General features: G+C 36.7%; 1 protein-coding gene across 2 annotated transcripts in view; it reads right to left on the bottom strand.

Annotated features, from left to right (window-relative positions):
• NPAS3 (neuronal PAS domain protein 3) overlaps positions 1 to 23,568 on the bottom strand; it is a 622,845-nt gene that overhangs the window by 188,724 nt on the left and 410,553 nt on the right. The gene's annotated exons all lie outside the window — the stretch shown is intronic.

Below are 23,568 nucleotides of genomic sequence, written 5' to 3'. Positions count from 1 at the left end.
TTTACAAACAGCATATGAGTATATTTGAAGGTTCAAGGACTTATTACCATGCTTACATCTGCCATATACTGTATAAAATTTATCTCATTTGCATGATAGAAGAAATATAGAAAAATAAAATGTTGTTCATTTTTTTACAGGAAGAAATAAATAAGAAAAACAAATAACTTTCTAATCAAATGGTATGTAAGAAGATCCCCCCCATGCCCCAGTATCAAAGCAGAGAATTTCCACTTCCAAAAACTGAAAAAGAAAAAATAAAATCCCAGCATCATTCAAACCACTATGGACCTCAATAATTTGTTAATTAATTGAGGATTACACACACACGTGCGCGCGCGCACACACCCCCCCCCCCTTTTTCCTTTTGTGAAACAACAAACAAAGCCAATCAGCAGATTACTGTCAAATATGTTTACAGCTTAGGTCTATAGAAATGTTATGAATTTCACCCCTTTGGTGTAAAACTCTAGATCAGATTTTACTATGACAGGTTCAAATCTTTGGATGTGGTTTCCATTGCAACTGCAAAAATCAAAATACAACTACACAGATTAATGCATACTTTCTGAAACATGAGTGCAGTTAATAAACAAAGGACTATATTCTAAACTGACACACGGAGTAAATCACTGCACATCAAGATGGAAATACACCTCTAGGAATAAGAGCAAATCTTCACTAGGAAGATTTTATGCTTTTTATGAGGCTGATTATTGGCAAACAAGCATTCACTATTGCAAAAGCAAAATCACAAAATTCCAGAAATTAGAAATGCTAAAACAACTCAGAAAATAAGAAACACCCCAAATGTTGGGATGAATAAGAAACAATCCTAAAAAATCCCATCCCAAATATCCCCTTGGGATAAAGGTATGTGTAAAGTAAAAATATAACTGTAGCATTTGAGAGAACAGCCTGGTTTTAGAAGAAAAAATAAGAGATGCATGCAAATTTGATGGATATATATGATGACAAAGTCATGTAATCATTTCACTCCCTTTCAAATACAGAACAGTGATTTCTGAGGTTTTCGAATTTTTTTATTCTTCTGCTTCTTGATTAATTTCTAACACGCTGCTGGTCAGAAGCTGTCTTTGGCAAGTGTTCACCCCTCTCTGATGTAGTAGGTGGTGGAATTAGTTCAAAAATCTGTGTTTTCTAAAAAGAATAAACCACATATTGGAAAACAAACCCTCACTAAAGACACTGCATTAAAGAAAGACTCTAATTTATATTTATGAATTAATAAAAATGTAAATCTGCATAGATTTCCTTCACGTAAAAACATTTATATTATGCAAGCCATTTATGGCCTCTTATAAATCATCATCATTTCTTTTCAAATGATTAACAGCAGTTCCTTGAATTTCAACATCAATAACAGGTGAAAAATTTGGAACAGTGAAGTTCAAACTTAGATTCATACAAGGACAATCAAAACCTTTATGCATTTGGTCTACACCACTATGCAGTATTTCTTTTGCTACTATCCACTTTCCCTGTCATGGAAAGATCAGAAGAGTAAATCTTTAGAGGTCTTGGTTTAAGTTTTTCTGATGCTCTGTCCCATGCTCCTTTGAGGAAATTGGTTTAATTCTATGTTAGAAATAAAACTGAGAACTGTCACCCCAATTCCCTGGCCACCTATATATGTTCTTGCTAGAACACCATTCTCCACAAGCAACAATAAAATGCCATTACTGAATCAGACTAATGGCCTATCTGCAGTGGTCAGTTTTCCTGGGTCTGACAGTGTGTACCTAGATGCTCCAGAACAGTTTGAAATATCCATAATGATTATGTAGGTAATGACAAGCCTGCTAGAAGTTTCTTTCTAACCTCAGGTTGTTACTAGTTGGCATGACCATGATATCTGATATTCCTTCTAATTATTTTTTATAACTGGTGTGCTCAAGACTTTTTTTTTTTTTGGGGGGGGGGGGAAATCCTGTTATATTCTTGGTTCAATGATATCTTGAAGAAAGGAGTTTCACAGGTTATTTGTGTGTCATATAAAAACAACTTTCCTCTTCTCAGTTTTTTACATATCCAGGCTTTTAGTGTAGTCCCCTTGCTCTTCTACTTGAGTGAGCTACATACAGTCGGAGCTAATTTATGATCTGTTCTGTTTAGTACACTGCATTAGTGTGTAATTACCTGGCATATCTGGATAGAGTTTTGTAACAACAGCAAAAAATAATTCTCTGAGTCACTGATGGCTTTCCTGCTTCTTTTCTACACATCATCTTAGTTAGAAATTCAGGCTTCCCAATGAAACAAAGGTTTGAGGAAAGCTTTTAGTACCTATTAGGCAGAAATGTTTTCCTCAGTGTTGCTTTGGAATTGGCTGAAACCAGTTTTGCTGGAAAAATATAAATTAATAGAACTATCTCTGGTCGACACAACTGTGCGAAGAAATTTCAACCTTCATGGCTGAAGTTTGGAAAGTCATCAGCAACTAGGACAAGTGTTAAAGTGAGAAGTGTTAAGACATCTTAAACACTTAATACTTTTCCATGCCATTGACTCCAATTGTCTCCTCCTAGTTAAACAGTTTTAATTCTTTACCCTTTTATTCTCTTTCTGGGAGACTTCCTTACTTTTGCCTCCTAGTTTTACAAGGGAGGTACTAAGGAGGCACCACTGATGGGACTGGCAGGGCCAGTGCAGCACAACCACAACTCCTTTGGCTTCTTGCTTGATTAGTCACTTCCTGTGCCATAAAATTAGTTCATTATGCAACTGAGACTACTAAGTCGTGGTCAGTCCTTCTTTCTCCATTTCCTTTCCCACCTCCTTGAAGTTATGCTTGGGTACAAATACTGACCAAATTCAGCATTTTGTTCAATGGAGCAAAATCAGAAAGTTTTTGTAAAATCAGAATGTATTTTGTAAAAGTCACTGATTGACAGCTAATGGAACATCTAACTAATTCCATGCCCAAAATACAAAGACATTAGAACAAAGGCCCCTAGTACTAAGGTCAAGTCCTAATACCTAAGAAAAATGGCAATAAAAATAGGGGGAGAAATAGCCACCTTCCAGTGCAAGGCAATTTCTCTCACCAGTATGAAAGGGCTGAGATGGACCACTTTTGTGACAATGTTGTTGTTCCTTATACAGGTCAAACAGTAGTTCTGAAGGACTGTCTCATTCGTTATTCATAGGTATTATTTATGAATATTTATTATTTAAGTAATGCGTGTTGAAATTTTTCAATTTTTCATAAAGCGTATGTCCTTTGTGCATGCCAAGAGACCAGCAGACTTCAGAGAAGGTGGCAGGCAACATAACAGAGGTTATGTTATATACTGAAGAAGAGTATGATACCATTGTATACTATCTATTCACAAACAATTTTGTTTTAATGAGAAATATCTGGAAGTATTATTCATCTTACCTATATATAACTAAGGACACAGTAAATGTCAGAAGGGTACTGGATTCAGTCAGCTTTCAAATCCCTCTTTTAAAATGAGCACCACAGTGTAATTTCCAGCCAGAATTTCTGAACAGTTTTACTGTAGTTCAAAGGCAGATAGGATTTCTGTTTCAGATGTTCCACAATTATCATCAACAGTAATACACAAATAGGACCTGCAAAGATAACTGTTTTTTCATAGCATGTCCTATTTTCATTGAAGCAGAGGCCATGAACATAAAGGTAGAGTGAGTGCCTTCTGTTAGGAAAATATTCTTGAGTTAATTTCTTTTTTATTTTTGTAAGTGAAGTTGACTGTCATAAACTCAGTCCTATCCCATCTAGTGTGGCAGCTGAAAAAGGGTCAGGGTGACCTGAAATGCCAACTTTGAGCACAATACAATTTAAGGAAGACTGGTAACTTCTTGTTTAAACCTACACTTACTGGTTTTATGTAAAATGTGATTAAAGCTGGTTTCCTAGTACTTTTGATTTCAGAAAACCATTATGTATTATGCTGTTTCAATCACCACAGGCTACTTTTTAATTTTTTTTTTTTTTTTTTTTTTTTTTAACTGCCCCACTGTTTTCAACAGGCGCCAATTAAGATTCTGGGGTCAAAGGGTTAATTACATCTTCTTACCCACTATGTAGAATTTTCTGATTATTAACCAAGGTTGGATTAAGATGAAAAAGAACCGACACATATGTTAATGCTTGCCCCTCCTTGAGAAGATTTATCATAATACCACACCGAAATCTATATGCTTTCTTCAAAGCTGTTAGAGAATGAAATCTTAGAGGAAACACTAAAATAAACGCTTTAAAGACATGCAAGTATCTGATTTATTGAGCCAGTTTTCTTATTCCTGAAAACTGTTCTAAACTAGCCAGACAGGACTGATACAAGATTTCCTTTGTCACATACCAGCAAGTCAATGTGGTAGACACGAAGGAAGTGAGATTCAAATGTAAAAGTCACTAGCTACAGCACCTCTGAATAATAATGCCAATAATTATAATTTATATCCTCTGACATCAGAATAATATGAAAATGTAAAGCACAGGTTTTTTACCCAAAATACTAAGTGCTTTTTAGAGTATTTGTAGAATAGTGAGATTATTTCCTCTCAGGATATGAAACCTACTGTATCACTTTGACCGAATATGCACTAATGTATAATGCATCGTACTAAATGGATTTATATTTGCCAGAGGAATTTTGTCCCAGGCATTTTTGCATATTCCCACTACAGGCAAATTTAATTCACTGGAGTCTTACTACAGTGTCCTTCTGGAGAGTATCCTCATATTTCATACTATCCATGAAGTCCCTAATTCTTTTTAGTGTATTCCAATGCTGCAAAAACCCCTGTTACCCTGACCTAAACTCCAGTTAGAGTGAAGAATTACCAGTAGGCTAGGTTATTTTAATGACAGATTATTTTAAACTAAGCCTTCACCATCTGTTCCACCCCCTAATTATGAATGCAAAAAGAACATATTTCACAATTACATCAGTAAAAAGTAAGATATACATGATTTAAATGCATGCATGTGTTCTTTGTCCAATGCAGCATGCATCTGTGATGTTTTTCTCATCATTCAGGCTCTGATCAGGAGATAGGGGCTGGGGAAGGGAATACTCCCCCTGATAAAACAGATTAATTGATATACTAAACTTTTTCCTGGCAAACAGCTCATCTTAATTAGAATTTTTCACTGTTATGACATAATGATATTATAACTGGAGCTAAGCATTAATTTGAGGACAAAGCCTGTCACCAATTAGACATACAAGATTCAATAACAGCAAAAATATTTTACTCTTCTTTTTAAGAAAGAGGCAGTATTGGATGCAATTGACATTTATGAAAGCAAATAGTCCCTCTCTTATAACAAACATATCATTGCATCATTTATTGTGTTACAGCATGGCTTAAAAAACATCATTTACTAAAGACAGCAACAAAAAAGTTTAATTTCAACATGGCAACCATTCTTGGATGGGAGGGGTTAAAACGAAATAAAAGGCATAAACGGTGGCTAACAGAAATCTGATTCAAAGCCTGAGTGCCCATCTACTGTGCTCTCACTATTAAGGTATCAGAGTAATATCCTCCAGCAACACTAACAAACATACAAAAGCGTAACTGCTTAGGTGGAAGATCTGACCTTGGGCTTTCACAATTAAGTACTATGAGACAACAGGAGTATTATTCCTGGAAATAGGATTTTATGTGGGATGTATTTGATACACACGAATAAAAATGAGCAACTACAGTTTGATCACCTACTGACTTACAAAAATCTCCGAAAGCTTTATTCTTCCTCTTCAGTTATTTTAATCCCTTGCAGAAAACAAACCAAAACAGAAGCCCAAATAAAATAAAAACGCATAGGTCTCATTGCAATGTTCCTTGGGCTACAAGCTTTTTACCATTGAGTAAAAATCCTAACATCAAACACAGAGAAAACCATTTTCAACTCTCATACTACTGTCATTTTTTTCAATCATAGTCCACCATAAGGGTTATATGGTTACATGACCATAGACTCCTTGTGAATTAATGACACATATTTGGCAACAAAGCAACATGTATTTGGCACTAAAACAACTACAGTAAAAAAGATGAGGTAAGAGGACAAGCTCAAAGGATGTGGTTAAAATGGACTTTGATGCCAGCTTCCTAATTTGTCATCTTTGTGCTCTTTGCTTGTATGGTCAGGACGCAATTTATGACAACAAGGAAGTGCCAAAAAATAAATGTGTCAATAATAAGGAGGTCTGCTTTATAGCTCGAAGCCAAGAAATGAAGGAAGAAGAGTAAATTTTACTGAGTCCCTTAATGCATCTTTCACCAAACTTACAGAATAAGTATGTTTATGTAACCAAAGCAGCAAAAACTTTACTACTTGGTTAGAAAAAACAGATTTTGTTCCAGATCAGAACCACTGCAAAAGTGGAGAGTGTAGAGGAGAAAAGTTTAGAGGCAAGAATAATGTTTAAAGGTGGCAGCCAGGTTCTTAAGGCTGTACTCCCAGGTTTCGTCACTGATAATAGAGGGACAAGTATCAGAGATGAGCCTGAGAGTCACAGAAAAGCGCAAATCTCTAAGTGATGGGAGTTCAAGAAAAAACTCAGATTAAGAGTCTGACAATTTTTTGAATACAAAAGCTATGAATGACTTTTAGGGATCTCTGGATTGTAAATAGCAATTTATTATTTTTCTAGAAGGCCATTCTATATTGCTGCAAAATCCCAAATCATCCTGACTGCATAGAGGAAACTGCACCATGAAAGCTATTAGACTTGCTGAAAAGTTGGCATCACAGTAGGGGAAAAAAAAATATCCTTGGGTTATATTGCAGTGCTATTAGAAGAGAGAAATAGTGAGGCTTACTAATGTGAAAAAAAAAAAAAATCCAGGACAGACAGCTTGCATTTATTCTTTCTGCACCCAGTTTATCACAGGATAAAGTTGTTGTTGTTGGTTTTTTTTTTTTTGGCAAATCCCATCATATAACACGCAGACAACTGAGTCAATGCCAAAATACAGATAAGAAAAACAAAACTGAGTTACATGATAGAAGCCAGATGATCTTTAATTATCTCAGTGACATTTTTTGGTCAAGTACTTGCACTCTTTTGCTATATCTTCTATATCTCTGCTTACTATTGTGCTTCTGTTTGATTAACTGATCTAAATTACTGGGCTGAACTGCTGAAATTCTTCATGCAGGTTTTCATGTAGAAAACACACTGATGTGCATTGAGGGAATTAAACTATATCTTAGAAGAGGTCTGATGCTTTACCCAGTACAGCATTAGCTCTGCTGAAGTCAGCAGGCTGCACAGGTTATTTTAATTTACATGTTAGGCTTCCATGGGATTGAGATTTTAACTGTCTGATGACCTAGTACAATTTGAAGCTTTTGGATTGTTTTACCGTGATGGTGAGCAGGCAACCTCTCTTGAGTAAAATATTTTAGAAGGTGAGTAGTACCCACTAGTGAGAGATAGAAAGTATGAGTTTACCTTCTTTGCTTCTTTTGGAGTAAGTGGAAAACAGTAAATGATACAATAGTCTTTTAAATGACACACAGACAATTTTATAGTAGTTATATTGCAACAAGACGTTCAGTAAACTGTATATTCTGTGTGTCTTATCAGTGGTTTCCAATCTGTGGTCTTCCATCTGACTGATTTCAACTTGAACTATTCAAACTGAGAACTGAACTAGTCCAACATTCTGGACAATCTGAACTATTCATTCTGAACAACTTCAACATGAACTGTTTGAAGGGGCTGTGAAAGGCAACTGAAAAAAGTAAGCTTATTGCCTGTAAACTTAAATTCACCACACAGTATTTAAACCACCAATGGACAATTTCTGGTATCCACTGCTACACACACACACACACCCCCAGGTTAAAAACTGCTGTTCTCATTGACAAATGCTATTTTTTCAGTGTCCATTCTTCTGCATAAATGATTCATTTCTAAAACAAAACACTGATTTACATTAGTACATGGTAGTAGTGGTTAGTATGATCCACTGTTGAAAACCTCTGAATTTAAAATCTTATCGGGAAGAATATTTATACTGTCTTTGCTATTCTCTTTTCTAAGAGGAGGGATATATATATTAGTGTAAAGAAAAAGGGAGAAGAAGGACTCCTGAGGGAGGGATTCAACACTGTCGCACTTAATTAAAATTCAATTTTGTGGGAGTTGTGTATTAAAGCACTGACCTTTCATCTTTATGATGCCAATTCTGATGAGCTCCTACCCTTCAATTATATAGGATTCCTCCTGTTGGTTCCAGAGTGTTTGGACAGCAGATTGTGATGCCAATAACTGCATGCCATCTAATACAATCAACTGTATCTATTTAGGATGAGACTCATCATACAGACTTTATATTATGTATCTCTTACCCTGAGAATGCGATCGCTTTAGGTCAGGATTAAGTGTATACCTGGCTGTGGACTGGCTTTGCTTTGGATACAAAGGGTTTGAATATCAAGTGGTTTCTGCCCTTCGGTGGTACAAATATTCTAATCACATATGCATTTGTGCACCGAGAGGTGCTGACCTGAGTAAAGCTCTTGACACTGTATGCACCTGCATAACGTTTACTACCGTAAGTGCCAAAACTGAAAGGTGATACAGTAGCAGGAGCTATGATAAATAGTGAGAGTTAGCAGAATGAGGGCTGAGTCCCCAGACCTGCATCTCAGACCACACAGCAAGACATTGTGGGAACCTGATCTGACTGGAACGCTGTGTAGGCAGAAGCACCTATACAAGCACAACTGATTGTGGGAGCAATAAGTATTGTTGTGAATGTTATTGCTTCCAAAGCTACAAGTTTAAAGCCCTTTCGTGTTATGTATGAATATTTCAGTTTATGTAAGCTCCATTCAAACTGATCTTGTATTCATTGTATATCTGCATGTCTGGTTAGCTTTTCTTTCAATCTACACAACCTGACAGTATGTGAAAGTAAACAAATAAAGGTATCTAAATGTCTGTTGTCCAAAAAACTATGTGAAAACATTATAGGGAAGAATTTGTGATATAGAGTTAATTGCACTCTTAAAACAACACCTGCACTCAGTAGGTACTCAGATGCTCTGGTGATTGATCCTGACAATTGGCTTTCTAGAATTAGACCTCTAGCCCAGAATGTGTTCTCACTTGCATCACACGGTTTCATACATATGAAGCAGAGAGGCTGTGCTCAGGCAAGAACAGGATGAGAAGCTTATGTTTAGCATATTTAATCTATTAGATGGCAACACAGACAACCAAAATAGATTTGAATGAGAAACTGAGTTGAGTTCTTTGCCTGGCATATCATTCTGATTTATACTCTTCTTGAAAGAAGAACATGTTGAGAATACTTTATAGACAATGGAATATAGAGATAATAAGAACACAGAACATTCAGAACAAATCCTTAATCCATTCAATCCAGTGCCATTTCTAACTGTAACTCTTAAACAGATACATGGGAAAAAAAAAACACCTGTGTTATCTTCAGCCTTTTATTCCATGTTATAATGCAAAGAAGACAGAACCTGGTCCTAATCAGCTGAGAGTTCCTCCAGCTGTCATTAATCCTTGTACTAATGCAGGAGAACCATTTGCCATACCAATTCTTTCTCCACCTATGGGAGTGTGGAGCAGTTCCACAGATGTCCACTCTGAAGTCTTCTAGGATCCATATACAGCTGGACTAAATTAAAGGAGCCACACACTTTTCCAGTAAGGACTGGTACATAAAAGCCTCCAGAACTGTTACTGTCACTTGACTCAGTCCTTTGACTCTTGAAACAAGAAGAATCTGGACTGGCATGAATCAGAACCTGCTAGTTACTAAAAGTTAGGTTTATAGAGGCAAAAAAAAAATCCCACAAAACTATAACCCTTTAAGGTCTGGATTGTGAAGTGGTTCTTCCAACCTTGAAATTAAGTTCCCTCTACTCTGCATGTCTGTCATACTAACAGCATTCCAATCCATGGCTAGTTTTTTTTTTAGATTTGACAGTGGGCAGAGGTCTTGGAGAAATCCCTACATGTTTGGTGAAAACAGACTGATAATGCAAACAAGACCCTCTGAGAGCCTTTGCAGCAATAAAAGCTGGACTATGAGTTTCTGTAGTATTAGATATCACAAAGCAGAGACCTTTCAAATGCACTGAGCATTGAAAAAGTCTCAGCCAGGTTGCACTGTCTTAGGCACAAAAGTCAATAGAAGACAAGATGGAAATCTACAGAAAACTATGCTATGATGTTCTGGTACCCATAGAAGATTTGGTTTCCATTCACTCATCTGTGCAGTTAAGAGCAGGGAACACAGGAGTACTGTGAATATGTGGGAATAACAGAAAAACAAACAATTAACTTCCTGAAACAAGTTAGAGACTTCATTAATAATAGAAATATTTCAAAATCTTCCCCTGAAGTAATTGTCCACTACACCTGCATTCTACACAATAAAGTTGAGATCTCCTATGCTGGGTTGCAGTACTTCCTTCAAGGTTTTTGAGGTTACAGTGCTTCACTCCAGAAGTACATTTCACACAAAAGTGGGGAAGGCACATTTATGTGAAAATTATCCTGATGGAATTGGAGGTCTGGTCCTGAATGATTTCAGGCAATCAACTCAGTTTGCCACTACAAAACACCATTGCTATGTTGACCTTCCACTTCTGTTTCACAGCTGGAATATGAGACCAGGTGAGAAGACAGCATGTAGCTCTGCCATCAACAGGGCTCTAATCTCACCCTAAGCTATGAGGAAATACTGTTTTTCTCCCTCCCTCCCTCCCTTCCTTCTTTTCTTCTTTTTTTTTTTTTTTTTTTCTGAGCTCACCTCTAATGTCTGTGTAGGTAAAGATAAGTATGGATTTTGCTGTTTACCAGCCCACTGCATAAATTCAAGCATATCAACAGCACAGAACAGCTCTTTCAGTGAAAAAGGTTTATATTCTTTTTTAAATGCAAGCTAATATATTATAGTGGCACCTCTGACTGCTGTGACAGTTAAGGGTCTGCTTGTATTTCCATAATAAAACCCTATTTTCTAGGGTGGGAAGGGGTGAGTGGGTTATGATTTGTCCATATAGCACCAGCAGAAGCTGGAAACATGATGTTTCAACCAAGAATATTTTTCTTTCCTTTTAAAGACAGTTTCACAATGACCATGGGAAAATGTTCCTCTGTATTTTTACCACAGGGTTTTAGTGTGCAGCCACACTATCATGATATGCCCTTAAGGGGTCCCCTGGAGCAGCTGCAGCATAACGTATCAATAACCCGCTCATCAAAGGGTGCTCAAGATTTCCTTGACACTGCAGAGTACAGTAGCTGTCGGTTGTGCCAATAATCCACACGCCACATTATCTAAAGGGCCCCAAGTAAGTCTTGACATCACCAACCCTAATGCTATTTATTGCACATGCCAACAATCTATATATTGTAGCCCGTGTCCCAAGTAGGAACTGACATGATTGCTCCGCACTGTTACTATCCGTTTCACTCCAATTTGTAACAGACCTGAAGCTTAAAGTCTCTCCCTAAGATGACTGAGGTAAAACCGCCTTTATCAATGGAGCTGATGAAAGAAAACTCCTCCTCTTGTCAAATGTTAGCACCATTTTCCTGTTATTCAGAACCACCCAGACAAAACCAAGGAAACACTTGTAATTTCTTCTCATTATGATGCTTTAAACACACAGTGTGAGTGTAGCATCCTACCTTTTCCTGCTTCCGTGGTGATATTATTCTTCTTTCTACTCCATTAAAAAGTCACATGTATCTGCAATTGTCTCCTGCCTTGAGCAATGTCTTCTTCTAGACCCTGAGTAATACCTTACATGCTTTCTCGGTTGTCTAAATTGCAGGCAGTTGTCGTCAGTTATCTGGGCATCTTTATTGTGCCGTTCTGAATTCCTGCTCCTGCTACCTGAAGGTCCTGTAATGTTGCATTTTGACAATGTCTCTTCCCCCTGATGCAGCATACTGTCAAGTTTTACTTGTGGCACATCACTGAAAGAATTTCTAGTGCAACTTCAACTGTTTTGTAAAAAAAAATACAAACCAGAATTTCATCAAAAATCCTTTTATTTGTCCCAGTAGCTTCTTATTTTCTCCATCTTCTTCCCTCTCCTTAAACCACTGGAAAACTACCTGAGCCAGAATCAAATAGAATCATAGAATGGTTTGGCTTAGAAGGGACCTTTAAAGTTCATCTAGTTCAACCCTCCTGCAATGAGCAGGGACATCTCCGCCTAGATCAGGTTGCTCAGAGCCCCGTCCAACCTGGCCTTGAACGTTTCCAGGGATGGGGCATCTACCACCTCTCTGGGCAACCTGCTCCAGTGTTTCACCACTCTCATTGTAAAAACTTTCTTCCTTATAGCTAGTCTGAATCTACCCTCTTTCAGTTTGAAACCATTACCCCTTGTCTTATCAAACAGGCAACTAGATGCTGTCAGTGCTTTTTATGCTGCTACGTGAATGTCTCTCCAGTTCAGATTCTGTTCCGTTACCATACCCAAATGAACATGCTGCCTGACACACAACACAGAAAGCAGTATAGACTTCTGCATGTAAATTTGCCATTTTAATTGGCAGCAACCCTTCCAACTTAAAATAAATAAATTTAAGTGGTCATGCTTTAACGAGTTCCGACATTTATCCGAATTTCTTCAATCTGTTTTCAGTCACTATAGTGAAAAAGAAATGGTGTTTTATCAGTCCTTCCCTGATTCTGGTTTGAAACCAGATGGGAAAGAGCAGAAGCAAACACACACAAGATAACTGCAACAGAAATATAACCAAATGTTTTCTAATTCTGAGAAGACTGTTTGAGTTCTGACTAGGGTTTAAAATCTAAACAGTATTTTCAGCCTAGTAATATCCTTAGTAGGATTACAATTCAACTTGCTAGAGGTGATTTCCTATGGTATTTAAGACTTTTTATTTCTAAATTATATTTTTAACAGAAAATAAAATAAACACACTAGAACACTTAGAAATTCAAAATGCTTTTTGACCCTAAAAAATGGACATTCATGGTGTATGAAACTTTAAAGCACCCTTGTTTGAAACTGCAACACATCTAGCTGTATATTTCTAGCTAAACATTGTTGGAATAAAATTCTCTCTCACAAGCTTCCTGTGTCATTTCCCAACCCTGCAATGAAGTCACTATGCCACCCACTGATATAACAAACTGGTATTAAAATTATTTATGAAAAATCATATAATACAACAAATGTAGAACTAGAATTTCTAATTAGGAATGCACATTAAAAGGAAAAAAACCCTGTCAAAACCAGTTTTGGAAACTAAATACAAAGTATGTACATACTACAGCTATTGCTACTGCCTTTATTCCAAATAAAAGAGGCTTCAGATACCTTTGTGATATGTTCATTAAGGTGTGTAGATAGATCTACAGATAATCTACAGGTTAAAATAGATTAGATAAAAACATAGAGTATACGTTAAAATCACTGTGAATGGCAGATCCATTGCACACAGATTGGAAAGCATTCCTAGAATCTTTGAAGGTAAACTGAAAGATTTTTGTCATTGCTAAGAGCTGTATAAACATTGTAAAATTAATTATTTGATTCAGAAAGCTACAGACAAGAATTTTATGCAGAGAACAAAAAGAAATCCCAGAACTCAGGCTGAAACTTTATCATAAACAGGGAATTTCCAGAGACTTAACTACTGATACATACTACAGACATGCTGTATTTGGAGAAAATCCATACAAATCTATTGATATTTTGTGGTTCACATACTAACTTATACTACTGTCTCTGATTTACAATAATTATATTCTACACATTACAAGTAGTAACATTTCAAAAATCACAATTATCCAACTACTTAAAAGCTCTTTTCTATTACACACTAAAATGTTATGCTTCTTGTACAAATGATATCACAGCAAAAACTGCTCTTGCAAATATTACAGCTTTAAATAGCATTTACTATTTGTAAATGCTTGTTGAACACAGCAGGTGGCAAAATGATTTAGCATCATGAACAAATACATATGGTTGCTTGAGCCCAAATTTTAGAGTAGATAAACCTATTTTCTGCTCCTACGTTTAATGGACTAGAAACAAGCAAAAAGGCAGCTAAACCGTTGTACGTATTCTGGCAACTCACTGCTTCAAGCAAACTTTCTCATATGAAGTACTGTGCTTAAAACATAAAAGCAAATCACAGGTCTCACATATTCAATGAATGGCTCATCTGTAATATTTCCTCTTACAGTTTTCAAGTAGGATTGTGCACTATGGAAAAAAATGCAAAGGTAAAAGCAAGAGCACACTGTTTTGCAGTCTAAAATCAATAGACAGAGAAAGGACATTAACCAAGAGGCTAATAAAAAGATGCTGCCCTAGACAGTAACATAAAGAGCCCTGATATATTTTTCTTTTCAAAAATGCTATTCCTTATGCCAATTTTCCCTCAGCACTGCAGTAGTTTCTCTGTGTATATACACGTCATCCTACTTTTTTTGTCTTGTTCCAATTTTATGTTTGCATTTTATTTTCTCATTTCCTTCCTGCTACTCCCCTGTTTCTCTTTACTAGCTTGATGTTTACACAGACCTTTACTAGAATTGCAGGGTTTGGAGAGATCCCATTTTTTTTTCTTTGTTGTAATGCCCACATTTTTTTCCCAGAGAAAAGATAAGTTTACCCAGAAAATAAAAAGCTAATACAACCTTTTGCTCATCAACAAAGTATGTCTTCTTGTAGCCAGGAATAAGTTAATAAAACAGGGAAAAAGCTTAGTGGCTTAAAGAAAAAAAAAACCCTCCTTGGGGTTATGAACGAACAATGTTGTTTTTTCTTCCCAGCGTGCAAGGATTTAATTAAGTGATAACAGTCACCTTGGGGTGGCTGCACAAGGCAATAATATCTAGGTGAAGAAAAATGCTGAAGAGAGTTGAGTACAGTCAATTTATCTTCAGAGAAGGCAATAAATGAACAAAGCATAGGTATTTGGCTGATTGTTTTGGAATGTTTCCATTACTGATAAACATCAAAATAAAAGGACAAAGATTTGGTATTTTCCGTATCTGAAATGTATTAAATACAGAAAGAAACGAAGGAATAAATCAGTGTGAGGTCATATCCTAGAGTTCTAATTGCAAATGGATTGGTAATTATTCAAGCTAAACATAGAACAAGGGAATTTTAATGTTGACACAAAGGATAGAAATACAGCTGAGATGTGTATTTATAGCAAACACAAAACACTGGATGAATTTCACTCTGGAGAAAAAAAGTTGTAAGTGTAGACAGATAGAAGTGATATATATTAGACAAATATATGCAACTTTGTGGTCAGTGACCCAAATTCAAGGAATTAAAAATACGTCTGTGGGAGCACTTCAGGAAACAAGGAGCAAGCTCAATTATCTGTAAGTCTATGTACTGCCACCCTCATATGCAGAGACAGAGACTTGTGAGAAAGAGCAACATGAACCAGAGAGGAAAGACTACCAGGAAGAAACATTCTCATTTACCACAAAGCTGCTAACAATTTGCTTTACATTATTTGCAACATGGGGTTTGAAAGGAATACATGAGCTGTCCTTAAGGAGTTTGATGTGTGCAAAGAGGTCTGAAAACTATGTACCCATTTCCAGTAACAGTACTTAGTTTTCCAAAACTTAGCACAACTTGAAGTCCAGATACAATAGTTAGCAAGTGGCATGATCGGCTAAAGTCTTTGCCAAATGACCACGAATCATGCTTAATATGGAAGATGGGAGAAACAGCACAAACACAGTAATAATCTTGGGAACTGACCACATTCCTTTGTCCCTCTCAAGTTGGAAACTCATTTTCCCTTTAACTTTGATACTTTTCCTGAATCTGTCTCCAGCAGTGAGGGAACTGATAGCTGTTTTCCTTGACTTTACAACTGGGTTAAATACTCCTCACTGACACACTTCTGCATGAAGAGGATGAAGCCTACAGACAATTGTTTTTTAACTGTGTGGACAGATATTCTTTCAAAGAGAAGGAACAAGTCAATAATGAATGGCTCACAAAACTGTCCTGAGGAAAAATATTACACATGTGTGCGCATGTGTGAGAGTAGGCAGATGTATTTGAGTTTAAAGAGAAATACCAATGTCTAAAAAACATACAAAATTTTGAATTTGAACAAAAATCTTAAAACAAATCTTACTAAGTTGCCTCATTATGACTTCTAGTGTATGTGCAGCTACGGTATTGAAATAAATACTGCTTTTCAGGGCCTGTCTTTTCAAGGTCCTGTAAGTAAGATCTACCTTAACAATTGTTCCCACTGCAGTTACTTTTCTCCTAAAAGCAATATGCCCTTCAAAAATATACTTTATGAACTACATACAGGCATTCATTTCTCCTCTCTAGGAGGCTGAAGGTTTGTCACCTGCCTGTAGGTGCTCTTTGGCCTTGGTAATGTGATTCCAGCAAACACCTACCCCAATTACAACTGCAACCTTATTGGTTATCTCCATCAAAACACTAGGGAAGAACTTATATGAAGCTTGTCCTTTTCTTCAGGTCAAGATTGGGACACATGACACTAAGACATCTCTTTCATATGGTTCAGTAGCAGACCATCTTTTTCAGGCTGTCAATCCAGCACCTATTCTGAGCTCCACAGGGAATAAGAAGGGGTGTGAGCTTGGTTTGCCATAGGATTTGGACAAGTGACTACTCAATACACTTTAAAAAATTTCAAAACGCAGAAGTATTGTTTTTAAAACTATTTAAATCCGATAAGTAAGACGGATATTTAAACTTTCATTTTGTCTGAGCTGCAGGACTGGTGAAAATTAATAAAACTAATTGGAATTAATATTTTAAACTGCTTATGTTCTTCTAAGTCCTTTTATTATGCACAGATTACCTCTCAGAAGTTCTAAAAATGCTACCTAAAAATGCCAGTTAGGAGGCACTGGTCACTGTAGCCTGCAGATTCAGGAAAGGCACATCATCTCAGTTCACATTCAACAGATTTTATTCATAATTAGAAACTTATAATAAAAAAGAGGGAAGATTGAGTCTTGCATAATACAGTGGCCAAGATTCCCCTTTCCAGTTACCATGGAAGTTCTGCACAGTCACAGAGATGGGGCAAACAGGTTTTCAAACTGAGATACAATGTTATTTTTCCAAGTATGATCTCGAGGTGTCTGTAAATTCTGGTCTTAAAATCAATGCTGTATTGCAATGGTCAGAAAGACCATAAGAAAATGTGATTACCTGGGTTGTACTTTTATTTACTTTTTAAAGTTACTTTATGAGAGTTTTGAGGTTATTTTTATTCCTTAAAGAAGAGAAACTGTACTTAAACATGTACCAGAAACATGTACTGAAATTTGACTTAACAGAATTAAAATTGCTTCACAAATGTCTCCAATTAAGGTATGACATTAGCTACATGATCAGAGCGTAGGTCTTAGATTTAAAATATAATATATCAAGTGTGAGATTATACACTCACTGTTCTATATTTGGCCATCTTCTCTCCTTTTTTCTTTTTTATCTGTTTAATGATTGAAATTAATGGTATTTTAACATGTGAAACTAAGATTAGGTTGTTTTCCTGAACTAGCTGTTGGTTCAGCATCTCCACTAACTCAGAATATTCACCTGTTTTGAGGTACTGCAGTGCCAGATCAAGCTTACATCTATACATATTCCTTGCTACCTTCAGGATACAGAGCATTTCTCATTAATACAAAGGAGTAAAGCTTTGGAGTGGTTTTCAGAATGTGCTGGAAGGAGACAAATTTGATGGATTTGAGGAATGGAAAGGAGGGAGATTTGAAGGTCTAACAAAAAAAAGAAACAAACAAAAAAAGAAAATGGAGAATGGAGAACATAGGAGGAGGAATGAACTAAAGCTCTCTTGAAGATACTGAAAACATGATGGAAAATGGGCAAATATAATGACTATAAAGTAAGGAATGAGGAAAAAAGAGGGATAGAAAGACAGATCAACAAGCACTGAAAATAGAACAGAAAGACCAAAAATGTACAAGAGAAAAATATAATGAGTTTTAGAGGAGAAGGTTGAAGAAAAAGCAAGAGAAAAACACTAAGTTGCACTTCTAGTAAATCATTTCACAGAATGAATGTCAACCTTTTGCAGGCTACTGTGTGAACATACAGGTATGCCAGTCAAGTTATTTGGTGCTCCAAATAGTGCCAGAAAAATAACAAATAATATCCTCTCCAGAACAGCTTACATGGCAAAGGCACAAGAAAGGACAAGTACCAGTTCATTAATGTCTGAACGGAAGTACAGATGAAGAAGGAGGATTTCTTTTCCTCTGAAGGATCTTCTTCCCAACTTTTTATGTTACTAACCTACTCCTGCAAGGGATAACTTTTATCCCTTGCTTACAAAGAGTGATACTGCCTCTGGAAAATGCTAGACTGCACAAAATAATAAATTTTCCCACAGTACCTTCTTGTAAGAGAATACCCCTGAACATAACCGCAGAACATTTTGTTGTTCCCCTTAGAAATTGCTTTAGACTTTCTGCAGTATTTAAAAAAATATTGCCCAGCCTTTTTAACTGTGTTAATCTGTTCAGAGCTGGCAGTCTAAGGCACAGCCTTGAAAAAGGACTTTTGTATGCATGTTAAGAGAAAAAAATTCTTAAAGTACTCTGTTCTTACAGTGGTCAACACTGGACAGCTGTCAGCAAGAAAATACTGTCATTCAGTACGAAAATCTGCTGTCACAGAACAAATCCTTTCCCCTTACAAAGATCTCAAGGAATACTTCTATAAGAAGTACATAGCAGTAATAAAGAAGATAGGAAAAACACGTTGTTGTCTTGGGTAAAACAAGTGCTTTCTCATTTATGTTAATATCAGTCGAAGACATTTGGCACGTGATGCATATGTATCATCAGTGTGGAAATTTATTGATGAGTGTCAACATTAGCTGAAGACATTCAGCTACTGTACTAGCTCTCTACCTGACCCTTGCTCATTCCTGAGGATGCAGTATCTGAAAAGACATATGATGTAAAAATGTCAGTGCATCTTCAGTGTACACTGTTATTCAATTCTATATTTGACCAATCAGCCAAACACCTCATCTAATTTAGAACTTTCAAAATTTATACCAAAATGCCTTTTTTTCTTTCTTCTAGAAGTCTCTTTGTAGTTATAAAGGCCAAAAAACATGTGTCTAAATTTGTCTATACCCACATCTGACTCTGTGTGGGTTCTAGATCTCTACAGAACCATAGACCTGTGCAGTAGTACAAAATAAATGTCCCACTGACTGCATTTATATACTTCCTTTTTAATACCACTCATCCGGTATGTAATATTTATTAGTTGTTATTAAAGTGAGCTTTACAGTCCACCTTGATCAGAAACTCAGTGCATGTTATCTGTGGAAATTTCCCACTACTAAAATATGTTTTAGTAATAAACATTATTTCGGACTGTTAGGCAGGTGTAGAAACATTCCATAGAAATAAATAGATGCAGAACTCCTGGTTTTACTCAGTTACTCCTGTGGAGTGACAACAATATAATGAAATGGGCAAAACTGATACAATTTGAGAAGTAATTAGTGTTGAGGAGACTCATCCGCTTCTGATATTGCTGCACAATTCGTTAGCCAACACTTTCCTGGGTAACATATATGATGAGGGCTACATATTTCCCTAAAATAGACTCAACCTGGTCACCTGGATTATAATAAGAATGAAATGGGAACAGTAGGCATCAATCTGCTAATACAATGAAATAAATTCAGTGTGATTTTGGAAGGACATCCAGTCACTGTACACAAGATGTATATGCTATTGAGTTTCTGATAACACTAGTGGGAAACCTATGGGACTGTGTTTTTTCCAGCAATCAGGCTGCATCAATTACCAGGAAACAATCCTCACCTAATGTCCGCAACATCAGCTGCAGGGAAGATTTTCCTTTTCCTCATCTTGCTCTGTTGGTCTTGCTAACTGACATGGTAGTATCTTTGTAAGTACTAAGATTAACTAGAAAAATATTGACCAGCAGAGAAGATTAATTTTGGAACGGACTACTGCGAAGTAAAACATAGACTAAAAGTACATATATTTAGTAAACTTTTTCTTTACTTCTTTTTTTTTTTTTTAAATCTTACAAATTTTACATTCCTTTCATTTACAGAGTAGCATACATTCCATTCTGCAAACAAGACTTTAGATTTATTACCTCTATTGTATCAGTGATAGGCTGAATTTCTGGGACAATTCAGTCAAACTGGTTTAGCTGTTCTCAAAAGTGTGGTAGAGACACTTTTACATTGCCCATGTGAAAAAATTCTTATGACCTTTTCCTTAGACTTTTCTGTTCAAATCTGTTCTCATTTAACCAAGTTATGACTCTCTGAATAAAATTCCAATTTACACATGCCTCATAGAAATTCACTAGAGCACAGCTACCAAAAAAATCTTAATGATTCCATTTAAACCATTCAGAAATACTGCTAGAGATTGCTGGCACCTGACCAGAGCTTACATTTGCACCTCTAATTTGCATTAGGTCAGTGGTATGTCACAACCAGAACTAAGAACTGGCACTTGCCTGATCACATGCCTTCCAGTGATCTGTCTGGTAGCCTGGAGAAGGAAGCTGCCTTGTTTGAATGCGAAGGATGCATAAACCAGACTTTGTGTAGGAGAAACAGAATGAGGCAAAAAGCTGCAGAGGATTGAGGAGGGAATGGAGTCACTTGATTGAAGCAAAGACACTGGGATTAAGAATAACTATAGGGATGACTCTAGGATAGATTAATCTAGGAGCCAAGAAGATTTGGGCCACTCATAATCTGAGAAAAGAACTTCAAATCATCTGGTCCAAATTTAGCGGGCTCTGAGTCTGCTTTGATATCAACCAACATGGCAAGGAAGGAGTTAAGAAAATGGAACTAGATCTGTTAAGTAGCTAGGATGCCTATTGAAGATTAGGGCTGGTAAAGAGATTGGAAATGGAGCTGGTGGGAAATACTGACAGGCTGAGCAAGCAGGTGGGAGGCACTGGGAAGACAAGTATTGGAAATGGGAGAAAAGACTAGAGGGGACAGGCTAGACTATTTAGACACCATGAAACAGAACTGAGAGGTATTTTCCCACAATGGCAAATTTCCCTCCAAAAATTGGAATGGCTCCCATAAATTCTGATTCCCACCACATTTTTGCTATCAGCAAAACTGGGAAGATCATTGGCAAATTGTAGGATTACAGAATATCTTGAGCTGGAAGGGACTCACAAGGATGATTGAGTCCAACTCCTGACTCCACATGGGACAACCTAAAAGTTAAACCATATATCTAACAGATATGTTGAAACACTTCTTGAACATTGAGAGACTTGGGGTCATGACCACTTCCCAGGGGAGTTTGTTCCAGTGCTTGACCATCCTGTCAATGAAGAACTTCTTCCTAATATTCAATCCTCTCGTCCCCTCATGCTGGAGCACAAAGAGGAAAGAATAATTTCTTTTAGTTACTCTGTTAATTCAAATGGCAAAAATACATGTAATTAACCTGAAACTATATGTCTTCCAATGAACTATATTGGTTTCAGCAGGACACCATTTTTCTGACTTTTTTGTTTTCATTAGTAAATCATAAGAAATTACATTCAGTACAATGCAAAAAGAAAAGCATTAAGATTGCAGTTAGCACTGCAAAGCAAAAAACCATTCCACTGGAATTCCTGCCTCATTTATTGCACGTGATAGATAATGCTACCTTAATGAACAGCTATTTGATATTTTATTTTCTCCTCAGTGTTCAATGTGTGGCCCTAGGCCTTATTTACTGCATTCGATGCAAACTAGGCTCTGAAGACAGAATTATAAGCTTCCTTGTGGATTTTTCTATGATGCTCATCACTACAGCATCCGAGTGCTCCATAAACATTAATTTATTTCTAAAATAACCTTGTGAGATGGTAGAATAAGAAAGAAGATGTAGCTCCTAACAGTGTCCACATCATTATTTTCACTGATCGATGCTGAATACAACAATTAGCTTTACTAGATAAGGATCCTAATTTTGCAGGTATAATTGGATACCCAAAGAAAGGAAGTACAAACCAGGGTATGTAAGACTGAAGGGCAGGCTGAAGTTCTCTAACAACAAAACTGTTAGATGCCCAGAAGTCCAACAATGACAGTAAAAGGCCTTTAATGTAAATATACACTCATGTTTTTATTTCAGCTGCCTGATGTTAGGTAAATAATCCATTCCTATTACTTGCAGTGTGGGCAACAGCAGAAAAAATGAAAGTTCTACCAGGTCAGTGCTGCTATATAGTGAGATTTAAATCCATTCTCTTAAGCAACTGGGTGATGCTCTAGAGATGCTATACATGGTCAAGACTCGTGAATTTCAGCCAGAAAAACAGACATTCAACACCTATACAAATCAGGCCCATTACAGCATGTAAGTACATAGCTAACATTTTAGGCATCTAAAGTCCTGATTCTCTAACAAAGCTTTAGTCTCTTCATTTTGCATCCTGAGAAATTCTACTACACTTTGAATACTGAAGACCATACTGAGAGACCTTGACATGGATCCCAATTAAAATCTGTTAGCCATCTTCATAAAATGAGTCAGATATTCCTGACTGTAAGAGTGGCAAATGTTCCAGATAAACCAATTTAGGCTAATCTGGAAGAAGAAAACACTTGTGTGTGTTATGATTACAGAGTCAAGAGGAAGCAAGTTCCTCACCTTTGGGAATAAAGAGTAAAACCACATGTCACCTGCCAAAGTAATATGTGAGCAATGATGGATTCCCTACAAGGCAAATGGTGCCACAGCCTGAATACCCAAAAGGATGAGGGTCGAACAGGAGGTCTCAGATGCAGCCAGAGTCTACACTATTAAGGGATTTAACAGCAGCAGGGCCAAGTTAAAATCAGTCTTTCACTTTTAGGGATCAAATGTAGATAATGGATAATATGACCATTTTACCTTAATCCCAAGAAAAAACATGCTGCTAAATACTATACAAACTGCTAGAAACTGAGGAGCAATGCTGGAGACTCAACTAAGCAAGAATTATGACATGACTGCTTGCATTATTACTGAAAGACACAGGGCAGTAAATAAGAAAGCAACCTGTACTGTTTATGCACTGATTGAGAACTAGTGAATTGAAGCTTTCTGTAGTAAGGGGGTGATCAAAATCAACTTTTGATCTTTTTACCTATTAAATTTTTGGCCGTCTAGGCAGACACCAGGAGCTTGCTAAGCTTTCCAGAGCTAGCCCCCTGGTACACTTCGGCCATGTCTTTACATTTCCTGCCATAGTGACACCAAAAGGCAGAATACTGGACAGTGTAAGCACTGACCACAACAAACTTGATATAATCTGAAATACATCTTTTACAGGAGCCTACATAACACATTCTGCTCAGTGGACACAGGCATATTTTTACAGGAGCTGGGCATAATTTTAGAAATGCCTTAAATAAGCCTTTGCTATTTCTAACATTCACTTTCCTTCTGGTAAACTGTCAGAATAGGGATATTCAGAAGTGCTACCCACACAATTCAATCCTCCCA

Source organism: Strix aluco, chromosome 4, assembly GCF_031877795.1.
Source record: "Strix aluco isolate bStrAlu1 chromosome 4, bStrAlu1.hap1, whole genome shotgun sequence".
Classification (NCBI taxonomy): Eukaryota; Metazoa; Chordata; class Aves; order Strigiformes; family Strigidae; genus Strix; species Strix aluco.
This window is presented reverse-complemented; position numbering and strand designations above follow the sequence as displayed.